This window comes from Nycticebus coucang, chromosome X, assembly GCF_027406575.1.
Source record: "Nycticebus coucang isolate mNycCou1 chromosome X, mNycCou1.pri, whole genome shotgun sequence".
Lineage (NCBI taxonomy): Eukaryota > Metazoa > Chordata > Mammalia > Primates > Lorisidae > Nycticebus > Nycticebus coucang.
In genome coordinates this window covers 152,358,825-152,374,095 of record NC_069804.1, presented here as the reverse complement: position 1 = coordinate 152,374,095, position 15,271 = coordinate 152,358,825, and positions in this window count along the sequence as shown.

The following is a 15,271-nucleotide window of genomic DNA, read 5'->3' as shown; positions in this document are numbered from 1 at the left end:
TCATTTTCATGAGATGCTTCACTACTATTTGAAAATGGGTCTATTTATGGACTTTCTGTTTTACATATCAGTATTCCTGTATCTATATCTAGTAAAAAGTTCTTTTGCTTTAAATTTCCCAGATTCTCACCTATTGTACTATTTTTAAATAAAATCTTTATTTTATATAATTTTAGATGTACAGGAAATTGCAAATATAGTACAAGAGTTTCTATATACATCATACCCAATTTCCCCTATTATTTTTTATTTTTATTTATTTATTTTTTGAGACAGAGTTTCACTTTGTCACCCTTGGTAGAGTGCCATGGCATCACAGCTAACAGCAACCTCAAAGTCTTGGGCTCAAGCAATTCTTTTGTCTCACCCAACCAAGTAGCTGGGACTACAGGCACCTGCCACAATGCCAGGCTTTTTTTTTTTAGAGAGTAGGTCTTACTCTGGCTCAGCCTGGTCTTGAACTCATGAGCTCAGGCAATCCACTCACCTTGGCCTCCCAGAGTGCTAGGATTACAGGCATGAGTGACCGTGCCTGGCTCTCCTATTATTTTTTAACATTAGTAGGTTCATTCATCACAATTAATGAACCAATATTGGTACATTAGTACAAACTGAAGTATATACTTTTTAGATTTCCTTAGTCTTTTCCCAATGTCTATTTATTCCCTATAACTCTAAAATTTATTGCAGAAAACATACATATAAATTTCCTTTTAGTCATTTTAGGTGCACAATCCAGTAGCATTATGATATTGTATGACCATCAACAATACATATTTCCAAAACACTTTCATCGCCCCTTCAAACAGAAAGTGTAGTGTAACCATAAAGCAATAATTTCCTATTCCTGACTCCCTTCAGCCACTGGCAAACCAGAATTCTAAATACTGTCTCTTCTAGGAATGTTACATAAATGGAATCATCAAGTATTTGTAATTTTGTGTCTCGTTTTTTCCCTTACAGTATGTTTTTATAACTTATTCACATTGTATTTTGCAACAGAATGGCATTCCTGTTGATGATTTTTTTGTTATTATTATTTACCTGTTGAAGTACTCTGATTGTTTCCAACATGTGACCATTGTGAATAATACTGCAATCAACATTGGGTTATAAGTATATCCTTAACTTCTTGTTTAAAATTCTATTGAGTGTATACTAGATCATAGACTTGATGGATCATATAATAATTCTATCTTCAGGTGTTTTTCTTTGTTTTGTTTTTAAATAAATTCCAAGCTGTTTTCTGTAGTGGCAGCATGATTTTACATTTCTACCCACAGCGTATGAAAATTCTTATTTTTCCTCCTTCTCACTAACTTTTTTTATATATATATAACAACACTAGTGGATATGAAGGAGTATCTCCTTGTAGGTTTGATTTGTATTTTCCTAACGACCAATGATGTTGAGTCTCTTTCATGTGATTATATGAAATGACATTTGTATATTTTTATTGAAAATAATTGGTTTAAGTCCTTTGTCTAATTTTTTTCTTTTTTTTTTTTTTTTTGCAGTTTTTGGCCAGGGCCAGGTTTCAACCCGCCACCCCCAGCATATGGGGCTGGTGTCCTACTCCTAGAGTCACAAACACAGCCCTTTTTTAGTTGAGTGGCTTACCTTTTTTGTTGTGGAGTCATTGGAATTCTTTCTATGTTATGGATATTAAACTCTCATAACATACATATTTTGAAATATTTTTCTCATTCTCCTATCACATAATTATTTTTATTTTTTCATAATATCTTCTAAGGCACAACAGTTTTTAATTCTGATGGAGTCTAATTTACCCATTTTTCCTTTGTTTCTCCTGCTTTTGGTGACATATCTAAGAATCAATTGCCAAATCCAACATAATGAAAATTTAACTCTTTTATTTTAAGAGTTTTATGATTTTAACTCTTATATTTAGGACATTGATGAATTATCAGTTAACTATCGCATGTGTTATGAAATAGTCCAATATCACTCATTTGCATGTGAATATTCATTTCTTTCAGGATGATCTGTTAAAAAGACTATCTTTACCTCATTGAATATACATGGCATTTTGTAAAAAGTTAATTGGCCAAAGACTTATAAATTTAATTCTGGATTCTAAATTCAATTCCATTAGTCCACATATACATATAATAAACTTATGCACATACCACACTGTCTTGAATAACATAGCTTTTTATAGGTCATTCAATATGAAATGTCCCACTTCAAATCAAAAACTATAATTTATTATATCTCAAATAACAAGCAATACAAGTAATCAAAGTATGCACCTAAACTATCAAGAGTTTTGCCATCTTAATGGTACCTTGTTTATGCCAGCAGTGAAGAAGCATGCAGAGTGAGTGGGCATTGACTTTAGCTTGTTCAGAATTGAATGCTTTTCCTGGCGAGCAGTGGTCTAAAGTCTGGAAAAAGTGGTAGTCAATTGGTGCAAAGTCTGGTGAAGAAGGTGGATGACAGGGTATCCACATCTAGCTTCTGTGTTTGAGCCACATTGTTTATGTGACGTAGTCAAACATTGTCTTGTGAGAGGACTGGGCTGTCTCTATTGATCAATCTCTGCTGCTTAATCACAATCATCCCCATCATTTTATCCAATTGGTTGTAGTAGACATCCTCTGTAATTGATTGACCAGGTTTTATGAAGTTGTAGTGGATAATACCTTGCTTAACCACCAAACAGACACTGTTGCTTTTTCTGATGAATATTCTGTTTTAGGCTGTGTTTCATTTCATCTTTATCTAACAATTGTATGAATGGTTACAATTATCCAAAAGAATCCATTTATCATTACATGTAACAATATGGTACAAAAATGGTTTGCTTTATGTAAGAAAGGCAAGCTTCAAGATAAATTGTCTTCTGATGCTCTTTTAATTCATGTGAAATTCATCTGGTCAGCTCCTTTCATTTTCTGATTTGTTTCACATAGTCCAATATCATTGGAATAGTAACATTAAACATTGTTGCCAATTCACACATAGGTTGAGATGGATTCACTTTCATTACAGCTTTCAGCTCATCATCATCCACCTTGGTCTCAGGTTTCCCATGTGGCTCATTTTCAAGATTAAAATCACCAGAATGGAACTTCTCAAACCATTAGCACACTGTGTATTCATTAACCACATCCTTCTCAAACATTTCTCTGATATTTTGAACTCTGTATGCTGCATTGGTTCCATAATGGAACTCACAGTAAAAAATAACATGAATTTTATACTTATCCATGGTTTCACACACACACACACACACACACACACACACACACACAAAAAAAAGTTCTAGGGTGGAGCCTATGGCTCAAAGGAGTAGGGCACTGGCCCCATATACCGGAGGTGATGGGTTCAAACCCAGCCCCAGCCAGGAAAAAAAAAAAAAACTGCAAAAATCAATCAATCAATAAATAAGAAAGAAAGAACAAAGATGTACCTTCACAAACTTCACAATAAAAGTAAAACAAGAAGTGTCAAAGTGAAATGTCAGAGATATCAACTGTCAAACTTAATGCTTAAGGAAATTGAACATTTTGTACTTGATAACCTAAGCATGTTTTGAAATCATGAACTATGAATCATCCAATTTACTCTTCTTTTCCAAGTTTGGTTTTGCTATTTAGAGCCCTTTGTAATTCATATGAATTTTGGAATTTTCAGCTTTACCATTTATGTAGAAGCAAGTCTGATATTACTTTGATGGGACTTCCTTTAATCTGTAGAACACTATGTAACATCTTAGCAATATCACATCTACTATGTACAGGGTATCTCTCCATTTATTTAGGTGTTCTTCAATTTCTTTCAGCAATGTATTGAAGTTTGTATTGTAAAATTTATTCCTTACCTTTGCTATATTTATGCCTAGGTATTCTATTCTTCTAGATCAGTGGTTCTCAACCTTTCTAATGCCAGGACTCTTTAATACAGTTCTTCATGTTGTGGTGACCACCCACCCATAAAATTATGGTTGTATTAAAGAATTGCGGCATTAGGAATGTTAAGAACCACTGGCTTAGAGGATCTGTCCAGTACTGCCAAAGAGGGGAGTGTCAGGTAGACAGGCTGAATTTCTTACAGACCTTCCAACTCAGGGTAAGATGCCTAGTCAGGAGGAATGTCTACATGAATATTCCTTACGGGAAAATCATCAGTACAGGTAGCTGAGCCCATCAACCAGTAGCTTAGGATAGAGAAGCTGAGATGTCTATCTAAGGAGATGAAATATACTCTCCTCCCCTCTCTCTCCTGCTTACAACATTATCTGTCCACCGCAGATTTTCCATTACCCTATGTACCTGCCTAGTCTTTACTCAACCTTCCTGGGGGATGTAATCTTCCCTCTCTCATTTTTAACCTTGTCTGCTAACTACAGACTGCTGCACATCCTTGCATGTATCCTCTGTTGTGTACCCAATGAAGAGATTTCAAGAAACAGGACAGGTTCTGTATTGTTCTCATGCTGCCACTCCAGGCACATGAATAGTGTATGCCCTTATGGCTTCTGGTTTTATGCACTACTTTTGATGTAAATGTCATTTTTTCCTCAATGCTGTCTCTCTTGCTGGCTACTGTCCCAGGTTCCTGTCCATTAGGTGCCCAACAAAGCGGTAGTAAATCCCTGAACTGTTGTAGTTCAGGAAGCTATCATATGGCTCAGATCAGTTAGTGTTTATTTTATAAATTGAGGAGTGTTCAGGTTTGGTGTGTAAATGTTACTTATTGAAATCTCTTCATATTGTGTGCTTCCCCTGACAAATATGTGGTGTCCTTCCTTGTCTTTCCTTATTTGTGTTAGTTTAAATACAATTTTATCTACAAATGCGATTTGAACCCCTGCTTTTTTCTGCTTTCTATTTGCCTTGATTATTGTTTTCAATCCCTTCACCCTGGGTCTGTTTTATCCTCTGAGCTTAGGTGTCTTTCGGGAGACATAAGATATATGGCCTGAGGTTTTGTATCCAGTTAGTCAGCCTGTGCCCCCCTTTTATTATTTTTTTTCTTTTTTATTGTTTGGGATTCATTGAGGGGAAAAAACAATTAGGTTACGCTGATTGCGGTTGTTAGGTAAATTCCCTCTGGAATTGTATCCCACCCCCAAAAGCTGTGCAATACACCATAACCCCCATATTCCCCCATCCTCCCTTTCTCCCAATCCCTCATTTCCATACCCACCACCTTATATTAGACCATCTATTGCCTTCATATTAGAATTGAGAACACTGGATTCATGCTTCTCCATTCTTGTGTTGCTTTACTAAGAAGAATGTCTTCCACCTTCATCAAGATATAGATATAATGAAAAGGTATAATGTCTCAATCTTTTTTATGGCTGAAAAGTATTCCATGGTATACAAATACCATGGTTTGTTAATCCATTACAGGATTGGTGGGCATTTAGGTTGATCCCACAATTTGGCAATTGTAAATTGAACTGGAATAAACAGTCTAGTGCAAATGTCCTTATGATAAAATGATACTTTTTTTCTTCTGGATATATGCCTACCAATTGGATTGCAGGATGAAATGGGAAGTCTAATTTGAGTTCTTTGAGGATTCACCATACTTCCTTCCAAAAGGTTTGTATTAGTTTTCAATCCCACCAGCAGTGTAAAAGTGTTTCCTTTTCTCCACATCCACCCCAGCATCTGCAGTTTTGAGATTTTGTGATGTGGGCTATTCTCACTGGGGTTAGGTGATATATAAGGGTGATTTTGATTTGCATTTCTCTGATGATCAGGGACAATGAGCATTATTTGAAATGTTTGTTAACCATTTGTCTGTCTCCATCAGAGAAGGTTCTCTTCATATCTCTTACCCAGAGGTAGATGAGATTTTTTACTCTTTTTCTGTTGATTAATTTGATTTCTCCGTAGATTCTAGTTATCAACCCTTTGTCAGATTCACACCCTGTAAATATCTTTTGCCATTTTTTTAAATAAATCATAGCTGTGTACATTAATGTGATCATGGGGCACTATACACTGATTTTATAGACCGTTTGACACATTTTCATCACACTGGTTAACATGGCTTTCCTGGCATTTTCTTAGTTATTGTGTTAAGACATTTACATTCTACATTTACTAAGTTTCACATATACCCTTGTAAGATGCACCACAGGTGTAATCCCAACAATCTCCCTCCGTCCACCCACCTCCCCCCTCCCTCCACTCCCTATCCCCCTTCCCCCATTCTTGGGTTATAACTGGGTTATAACTTTCATGTGAAAGCCATAAATTAGTTTCATAGTAGGGCTGAGTACATTGGATACTTTTTCTTCCATTCTTGAGATACTTTACTAAGAAGAATATGTTCCAGCTCCATCCATGTAAACAAAGAAAGAGGTAAGGTCTCCATCTTTTTTTAAGGCTGCATAATATTCCATGGTGTACATATACAACAGTTTATTAATCCATTCGTGGATTGATGGGCACTTAGGCTTTCTCCATGACTTAGCAATTATGAATGGGGCTACAATAAACATTCTGGTACAAATATCTTTGTTATGATGTGATATTTGGTCTTCTGGGTATATGCCTAGTAGACGAATTCTAGGATTGAATGGCAGACCTATTTTTAGATCTCTAAGTGTTCTCCATATCTCTTTCCAAAAGGAATGTATTAATTTGCATTCCCACCAGCAGTGTAGAAGTGTTCCCTTTTCTCCACATCCACACCAACATCTCTGGTCTTGGGATTTTGTGATATGGGCTAATCTTACTGGAGTTAGATGATATCCCAAAGTAGTTTTGATTTGCATTTCTCTCATGATTAAAGATAATGAGCATTTTTTCACATGTCTGTAGGCCGCGCGCCTGTCTTCTTCAGAGAAGTTTCTCTTCAAGTCCCTTGCCCAGGCTGCGATGGGATCACTTGTTCTTTTCTTGCTTATACATTTCAGTTCTCTGTGGATTTTGGTTATTAAACTTTGTCAGAGACATAACCTGCAAATATCTTCTCCCATTCTGAGGGTTGTTTGCTTGCTTTACTTACTGTGTTCTTGGCTGTGCAGAAGATTTTTAGTTTGATCAGGTCCCAGTAGTGTATTTTTGAAGCTGCTTCAATTGCCCGGGGGATCCTCCTCATAAAATACTCACCCAGACCGATTTCTTCAAGGGTTTTCCCTGCACTCTCTTCTAGTATTTTTATAGTTTCATGTCTTAAGTTTAAATCTTTATCCAGTGAAAGTCTATCTTATTTAATGGTGAATGGTGTGGGTCCAGTTTCAGTCTTCTGCAAGTTGCCAGACAGTTCACCCAGCACCATTTGTTAAATAGGGAATCTTTTCCCCACTGAATGTTTTTAGTTGGCTTGTCAAAGATCGAATAATGGTAAGTAGCTGGATGTATCTTTTGGTTCTCTATTCTGTTCCAGACATCTACTTCTCTGTTATTTTGCCAGTACCATACTTTTTTGATCAGTATCGATTTGCAATGTAGTCTGAGGTCTGGTAGCATGATTCCTCCTGCTTTGTTTTTATTTGTGAGTAATGTCTTGGACATTTGAGGTGTTTTCTGATTCCATATAAAATGAAGTATTGTTTTTTTCAAGATTGTTAAAGTATGACAGTGGAGCATTAATAGGGATTGCATTAAAATTATATATTGCTTTGGGAAGTATGGACATTTTAGTAATGTTGGTTCTTCCCAGCCATAAGCATGGTATGTTTTTCCATTTGTTAACATTTTCAGCTATCTCTTTGCTTAGAGTTTCATAGTTCTCTTTATAGAGATCTTTCACGTCCTTTGTTAGATAAATTCCCAAATATTTCATCTTTTTTGGCACTACTGTGAATGGGATAGAGTCCTTAACTGTTTTTTCAACTTGACTATTGTTGGTATATATAAAAGCTACCGATTTATGAATGTTGATTTTGTAACCTGAGACGCTGCTGTATTCCTTGATCACTTCTAAGAGTTTTGTAGTAGAGTCCCTAGTGTTTTCCAGATACACAATCATATCATCTGCGAAGAGCGAAAGTTTGATCTCTTCTGACCCTATATGGATACCCGTGATCGCCTTTTCTTCCCTAATTGCAGTGGCTAAAACTTCCATTACTATGTTAAAAAGCAATGGAGACAATGGGCAGCCTTGTCTGGTTCCTGATCTGAGTAGAAATGATTCCAATTTAATTCCATTCAATATGATATTGGCTGTGGGTTTGCTGTAGATGGTCTCTATCAGTTTAGAAATGTCCCTTCTAGACCAATTTTCTTGAGTGTTCTCATCATGAAGGGATGCTGGACATTATCAAATGCTTTTTCTGCATCAATTGAGAGAATCATATGGTCTTTGTTTTTTAATCTATTTATGTGCTGAATTACATTTATAGATTTATGTATATTGAACCAGCCTTGAGACCCTGGGATAAAACTGACTTGGTCATGATGTATAATTTGTTTGATGTGTTGCTGGATTCTGTTTGTTGGGATCTTGTTGAATATTTTTGCATCTATATTCATTAGTGATATTGGTCTATAATTTTCTTTTCTTGTTGAGTCTTTTCCTGGTTTGGGGATCAGGGTGATGTTTGCTTCTTACAATGTGTGAGGAAGTCTTCCTTCTTTTTCTACCTTTTGGAACAGGTTGAGTCATATAGGTACTAATTCCTCTTTAAAGGTTTGGTAGTATTCTGACGTGAAACCATCTGGTCCCAGGCTTTTTTGGGGGGGAGGTTTTTTATGTTTGATGCTATTTCCGAACTTGATATGGGCCTGTGCAGTATTTCCACTTGATTCTGGCTAAGACTTGGAAGGTGACATGCTTCCAAGTATCGGTCAATTTCCTTCAGATTTTCATATTTCTGAGAATAAAGTTTCTTGTAATATTCATTAAGGATTTTTTGGATTTCTGAGGAGTCTGTTGTTATTTTGTCTTTGTCATTTCTGATTGATATTAGAGAATTTACTCTTTTTTTTCTGATTAGGTTGGCCAGAGGTTTATCTATTTTATTGATCTTTTCAAAAACACAGTTTTTTGATTTATTGATCTGTTGTATTATTCTTTTGTTTTCAATTTCATTTAATTCTGCTCTAATTTTGGTTATTTCTTTTCTTCTATTGGGTTTAGGGTTGGAATGTTCTTCCTTTTCCAGTTGCTTGAGATGTCACATTAAGTTGTTAACTTCCTCTCTTTCCGTTCTCTTGAGGAAGGCTGCAGTGCTATAAATTTCCCTCTTAGAACTGCCTTTGTGGTGTCCCAGAGGGTCTGATAGTTTGTGTGTTCATTGTCATTTTGTTCCAAAAAACTGGCAATGTCTTTCTTAATCTTGTCTCTGATCCAGCTATCATTCAGCATAATGTTATTTAACTTCCATGTTTTTGTATGAGCATGCAGATTCCTGTTGTTACTCAGCTCAAGTTTAATTCCATGGTGGTCTTAGAAGATACAAGGAATAATTTCTATTCCTTTAAATTTACTGAGGTTAGACTTGTGACCTAAGATGTGGTCCATTTTGGAGTAAGTTCCTTGGGCTGATGAGAAGTATGTGTATTCAGTTTTGTTGGGATGAAATGTTCTTTAGATGTCTGCTAAATCTAAATATTGGATGGTTAGGTTTAAATCTAAAATTTCTTTGCTCAGCTTCTTGCTGGAGGATCTATCCAACACTGCCAAAGGAGTGTTGAAATCTCTGACTATTATTGAGCTTGTGGAAATCATGTTGCTCATGTCAGTTAGATTTTCTCTTATAAATTGAGGTGCATTCTGGTTGGGTGCATAGATATTAATAATTGAAATCTCATCATAGTGAGTATTACCCTTAAGAAATATGAACTGACCATTCTTGTCCTTCCTTACTTTTTTTGGTTTTAAGCCTATTGTATCTGCAAACAAAATTGCAACACCTGCTTTTTTCTGACTACCATTTTCCTGAAATATGGATGACCATCCTTTCACCCTGAGTCTGTATTTGTTTTTTAAGTTAAGATGTGACTCTTGTATGCAGCAAATATCTGCCCTGAGATTTTGTATCCAGTCAGCTAACCTATGCCTCTTTAGAGGACAGTTTAAGCCGTTCACATTAATGGAGAATATTGATAAGTCTGGTGGAATTTTGGGTATTGAGTTTTTCAAAGGTCCAGTGGACACTTTTAATCATTTTGCCAGTGTGGAAGTTGGAGTTTGATCCAAAGTTTCTGAGTGAGTTTATTTTTGTGGTATAGGATTTGGTTGGTCATTGTGGAGGATAGGTCTGAGAATATCCTGAAAAGCTGGTTTGGTTATGGGAAATTTCTTCAACATATGAATATCATTAAAGTATTTAATTTCTCCATTATAAATGAAACTCAGTTTATCTGGATACAAGATCCGGGGTTGAAAGTTATTTTGCTTTAGGAGATTAAAAGTCTATGACCACCCTCTTCTGGCTTGAAAAGTTTCATCAGAGAGATCTGCAGTTATTCTAATATTCTTCCCTTTGTACGTTGTGGTTTTATTTCACCGGGCTGCTTTGAGAATCTTCTCCTTCATATTAATTTTGGTGAAGCTAATTATGATATGCCTGGGGGATGACTTATTGGGGTTGAATCGTGTTGCGCTTCTGAAGCTGTCTGCTATCTGAATTTCAGAATCTCTAGTCATGTCTGGAAAATTTTCTTTCATAATTTCCTGCAGAAGAGACCCTGTGCCCATTGAGGCCACTTCATCATTTTCAGAAATTCCAATTATTCATATATTGCACTTCTTTGAATTATCCCAGAGTTCTCTGAGAGAATGATCCATTTTTGCTCTCCATTTCTCTTCCTCTTTGAGAGTTTGGGTGCGTTCAAAGGCTTTATCTTTCATGTCAGAAATCCTTTCTTCTGCTTGCTCCATTCTGCTGCTGAGGGATTCTACTGTATTTTTCATATCTTTGAGGGCTGCAAATTCTGGCTTCAGTGTGTCTAAGTCTTTGGTGGTTTTGTCTTTAAATTCATTAAATTCTTAAGACAACTTTTGAATTTCTCCTCAAATTCCTAATTCCATTTTATTAATCTTGTCTTCAATCCAAATTCTGAATTCGATTTCTGACATCTCAGCCAGTTGTTTATGTATGGGATCTTCAATTACATCTGCCATATCTTTTCTTGGGGGGGTGTTGATCTATTCTGGTTATTAATGTTACCAGAGTTTTTCCGTTGATTCTTCCCCATTGTTGTCTTACTCCCTTTGATTTTTACCCTGAGGCTTTATTGAGGGCCCATACAGTGCTGTGGCTTGAGAAACTGGGGCCCTGTCTTGTGTGGTGGGGCTAAGTGGTTTTGTCTTTTTTTAAGCTGGTTTCTGTTTGACCCTAGTGTAACATTTACTCTGGGTTGAAGTCTCAGCTGTGTGGAAAAGCCAGCAGTTAAGTCACTCTGCCCGCCCACCTCTGGCACTAATTGGAAAAGGAAAATCAAACCTTCCTACAATAGCATACCCAGGGCACCACCTGAAAAGTCCTCAGTCTATTGATTCAGTTCAAAAGGTCCAAATCAATTGTCTCAATCGGCACCTGTCTCGGGTGGGACAGTTCAAGGGGTCTTTGCAAACTGGATCACAGGGGTCTGGTGACTACTCTGGTATGACTTACTCCAGTCCTGTGTGGAGTCAGGAGGAGCCACCTAGCAAATAGATCAGTCTGGGAAGGTTGACGTCTCCTTCCCCACTTTGCCCCTCTGTCGGACCCAGTCACTGGTATCTCTGCAGATGGCTGACTCAGTTGCCTGTAGTGAACATATACTCCAGGGATTTGCACCTGCCTGAATCACAAGGAAATCTGCCAGGCCTCTGTAGTCTGCTGCTATGTAGCAGGAGGAGGTGAGGCCTGACATCCTTGGGTGCTTGATGCAGGTGGGGGGGAGGTGTTCACTCAGGCTTAGCCCCACCCCTGATTGATGTTGCTAACAGAACAGAACAGAACAGACAACTTTGTGGGATTCTGTCTCTGTTTCTGCTAAAATCGCCTGCAGAAGACAGGCTGTTCTGAGTTCAAACGTCTTTGCTACTGGAGGTTTGTGTCCGATTACCTCTCTGAGTCGGCCCTGCCCTGGAAGCTTCCTGGGTCTGTGAGCAGCATCAGCAAATCCTTTACTAACTGGTGGCCTCCTCTGGTTGCCCAGGGAGACAGGGGGTGTGGCTTCAGAACATCCAAAAGTGAGCTGTTTGGCTTTTGTTTGTGTCCTTGTGGTCGCAGCTTGCCTCAGCGGTGTTGATGTGTGTTCTTCAACCTTCTCTCTTGGTGCAGCTCAAATCCACCAGGTTACTTACTAAATTTTTTTCCCTTAACTCTCCTTCTGGACGGGAGCCTCTGTGGAAAGCTGGCTTCAGTCTGCCATCTTGTCTCCCCTCCGGTAAAATTTTAATTCTTTTTCTTTTGTTAAGGTTTGATTTTTGGAGAATGTTCCATGGGCTAATGAGAAGAATGTATATTCTTTAGCTTTGGGAAGGAGCATTCTATATATGCTTATTAAGAACAGTTGTTCTAGGGTCACATTTAAGTCCTTTCTATCCTTTTTCAGTTTCTGTTTAGAGGATCTGTCCAGCTCTGTAAAACGAGTGATTAAGTCCCCTGTTATGATGGTGTTTGGGTTATCATATTACTCAGACTAATTAAGGTCTGTTTCAAGAATCTGGGAGCATTTAAGTTGGATGCATATATTTAGAATTGAAATGATTTCTTGTTATATTGTTCCCTTGACCAAAATGAAGTGTCCATCTTTGTCTTTTTTGACCTTAGTTGCTTTAAATCCACTGAAAATAAGACTGCAACACCTCTTTCCTTCTGAATTCGATTTGCCTGAAATATTGTCTTCGATCTCTTGACGCTGAGTTTTAATTTGTCCTTTCAGGCTGTGTGTTTCTTGCAGACTGCAAATGGATAGCTTGTTTTTTTATTTATTTTTTTAATCGAATCAGCCAGCCTGTCTCTTCCGTGGGAAATTCAACCCATTAACATTTATTAAGATAATTGCTAAGTGTGGTGGAGTTCTATCCAACTTATTTTGTGAAAGTCCACTGCTTAGTTTTATCTTTGCGTAATTACGGAAGCTAGGTTTTGTCCTTTATTTTTTGGATGTTACTTTGCTGACAGTCCATTGTGATAGTCAGTGTGTAAAATAGGTCTAAGTATTTCTGGTAGAGCTGATCTTGTTGTGGAAAACTTCTTCAGTGTTTGCATATAAATAAATGATTTGATTTTTCTATTAATTTTAAAGCTTGATTCCTCCTGCTTTGTTTTTATTTCTGAGTATTGGCTATTCGAGGTTTTTTCTGATTCCATATAAAATGAAGTATTATTTTTTCAAGATCTTTAAAATATGACAATGGAGCTTTTATAGGAATTGCATTAAAATTATATATTGCTTTGGGTAGTGTAGACATATTCTTCTTAGCAAAGTATCTCAAGAATGGAAGAAAAAGTATGCAATGTACTCAGCCCTACTATGAAGCTAATTTACAGCTTTCATATGAAGGCTATAACCTAACTATAGCACAAGAATATGGGGAAAGGGCCAAAGAAGGGGAAGGGAGGGGGGAAGTCAGGGTGGAGGGAGGATAATGGGTGGGGCCACACCTACAGTGCATCTTAGAATGGGTACAGGCAAAACCTACTAAATGCCGAATACAAATGTCTTCATACAATAACTAAGAAAATGCCATGAAGGCTATGTTGAACAGTTTGATAAGAATATTTCAGATTGTATATGAACCCAGCACATTGTACCCCTTGATTGCACAAATGTACACAGCTATGATTTAACAATAAAAAAAGAGAAATTTAAAGCTTATATTAGCAGGATATAGAATTCTGAGCTAAAATTGGGGGGGGGAGGTTGTTTGTTTTAAAGTAGATTAAAGGTAGATGCTCATTTTCTTCTGCCCTGAAAAGTTTTATTTGAGAAGTCCACAGTCACCCGGATGGATTTGCCCCTGTAGGTCAATTTGTGCTTATCCCTGACAGCTTGTAGAATCTTCTCTTTTGTCTTTACTTTGAGCAAGTTCATGACAATGTGCCTTGGAGAAGTTTTATTTGAGTTGTGATGACCTGGGGTCTGATATCCCTCTTAAAGCAGTGTCTCAGAACCTTTGGTGATATTGGGGAAATTTTCATTTATGATATCCTCTCATAAGGCTTCCACAGTGGTGTTCTTCTTTCTCTTCTTGGATACCTATAACTGATATGTTTGAATGCTTCATGAAGTCCCATAATTCTGTCAATGAGCGTTCTGCTGTCTCTTTTTCTGTCTCTTTAACTGCCTGAGTTAGCCCAATAGCTTTATACTCTTCCTCTGAGATTCTTTCTCCTGCATTGTATAATCTATTATTGGTACTTTTTACTGCATCTTTCAGTTCTCTTACTGACTGCTTTACTTCCACAAGCTTCACTATATCCCTTCTATATTCTTCATGTAGTCCATCTCTTTTTTTTTTATTAGCATTACATCATAGCTGTGTACATTAATACGATCATGGGGCACCATACATTGGTTTTATAAACAAGTTGACATCTTTTCATCACACTGTTTAACATAGACTTCGTGGCATTTTCTTAGTTATTGTGTTAAGACAGTTTTATTCTACATTTACTAAGTTTCACATGTACCCTTGTAAGATGCACCACAGGTGTAATCCCACCAATCACCCTCCCTCTGCCCATGCTCCCCCCTCCCTCCCCTCCGTCTCCACCTTCCCCATATTCTTAGCTTATAACTGGGTTATAGCTTTCATATGAAAGCCATAAATTAGTTTCATAGTAGGGCTGAGTACATTGGATACTTTTTATTCCATTCTTGAGATACTTTACTAAGAAGAATATGTTCCAGCTCCATCCATGTAAACAAAGAAAGAGGTAAGGTCTCCATTTTTCTTTAAGGCTGCATAATATTCCATGGTGTACATATACCACAATTTATTGATCCATTTGTGGATCCATGGGCACTTGGGCTTTTTCCATGACTTAGCAATTGTGAATTGGGCTGCAAAACATTCTGGTACAAATATCTTTGTTATAATGTGATTTTTGGTCTTCTGGGTATATACCTAGTAGAGGAGTTATAGGATTGGATGGCAGATCTATTTTTAGATCTCTAAGTGTTCTCCAACTCTTATTTGATTCTGTTTTTGAATTTCCCTTTGGTTATTTTCCACTTACTCAGAAATTTCCTTTACTGTTTTTCATCATCCATATTTTAAATTCCCCTTCTATTTCTAACATTTCTTTATAGGTGGACTATTCTATAGTAGCTACCTCATGATCCCTTCGGGGAATTTCTATGGTCTGGTTTTTCATGTTGCCAAGATTTTTAAA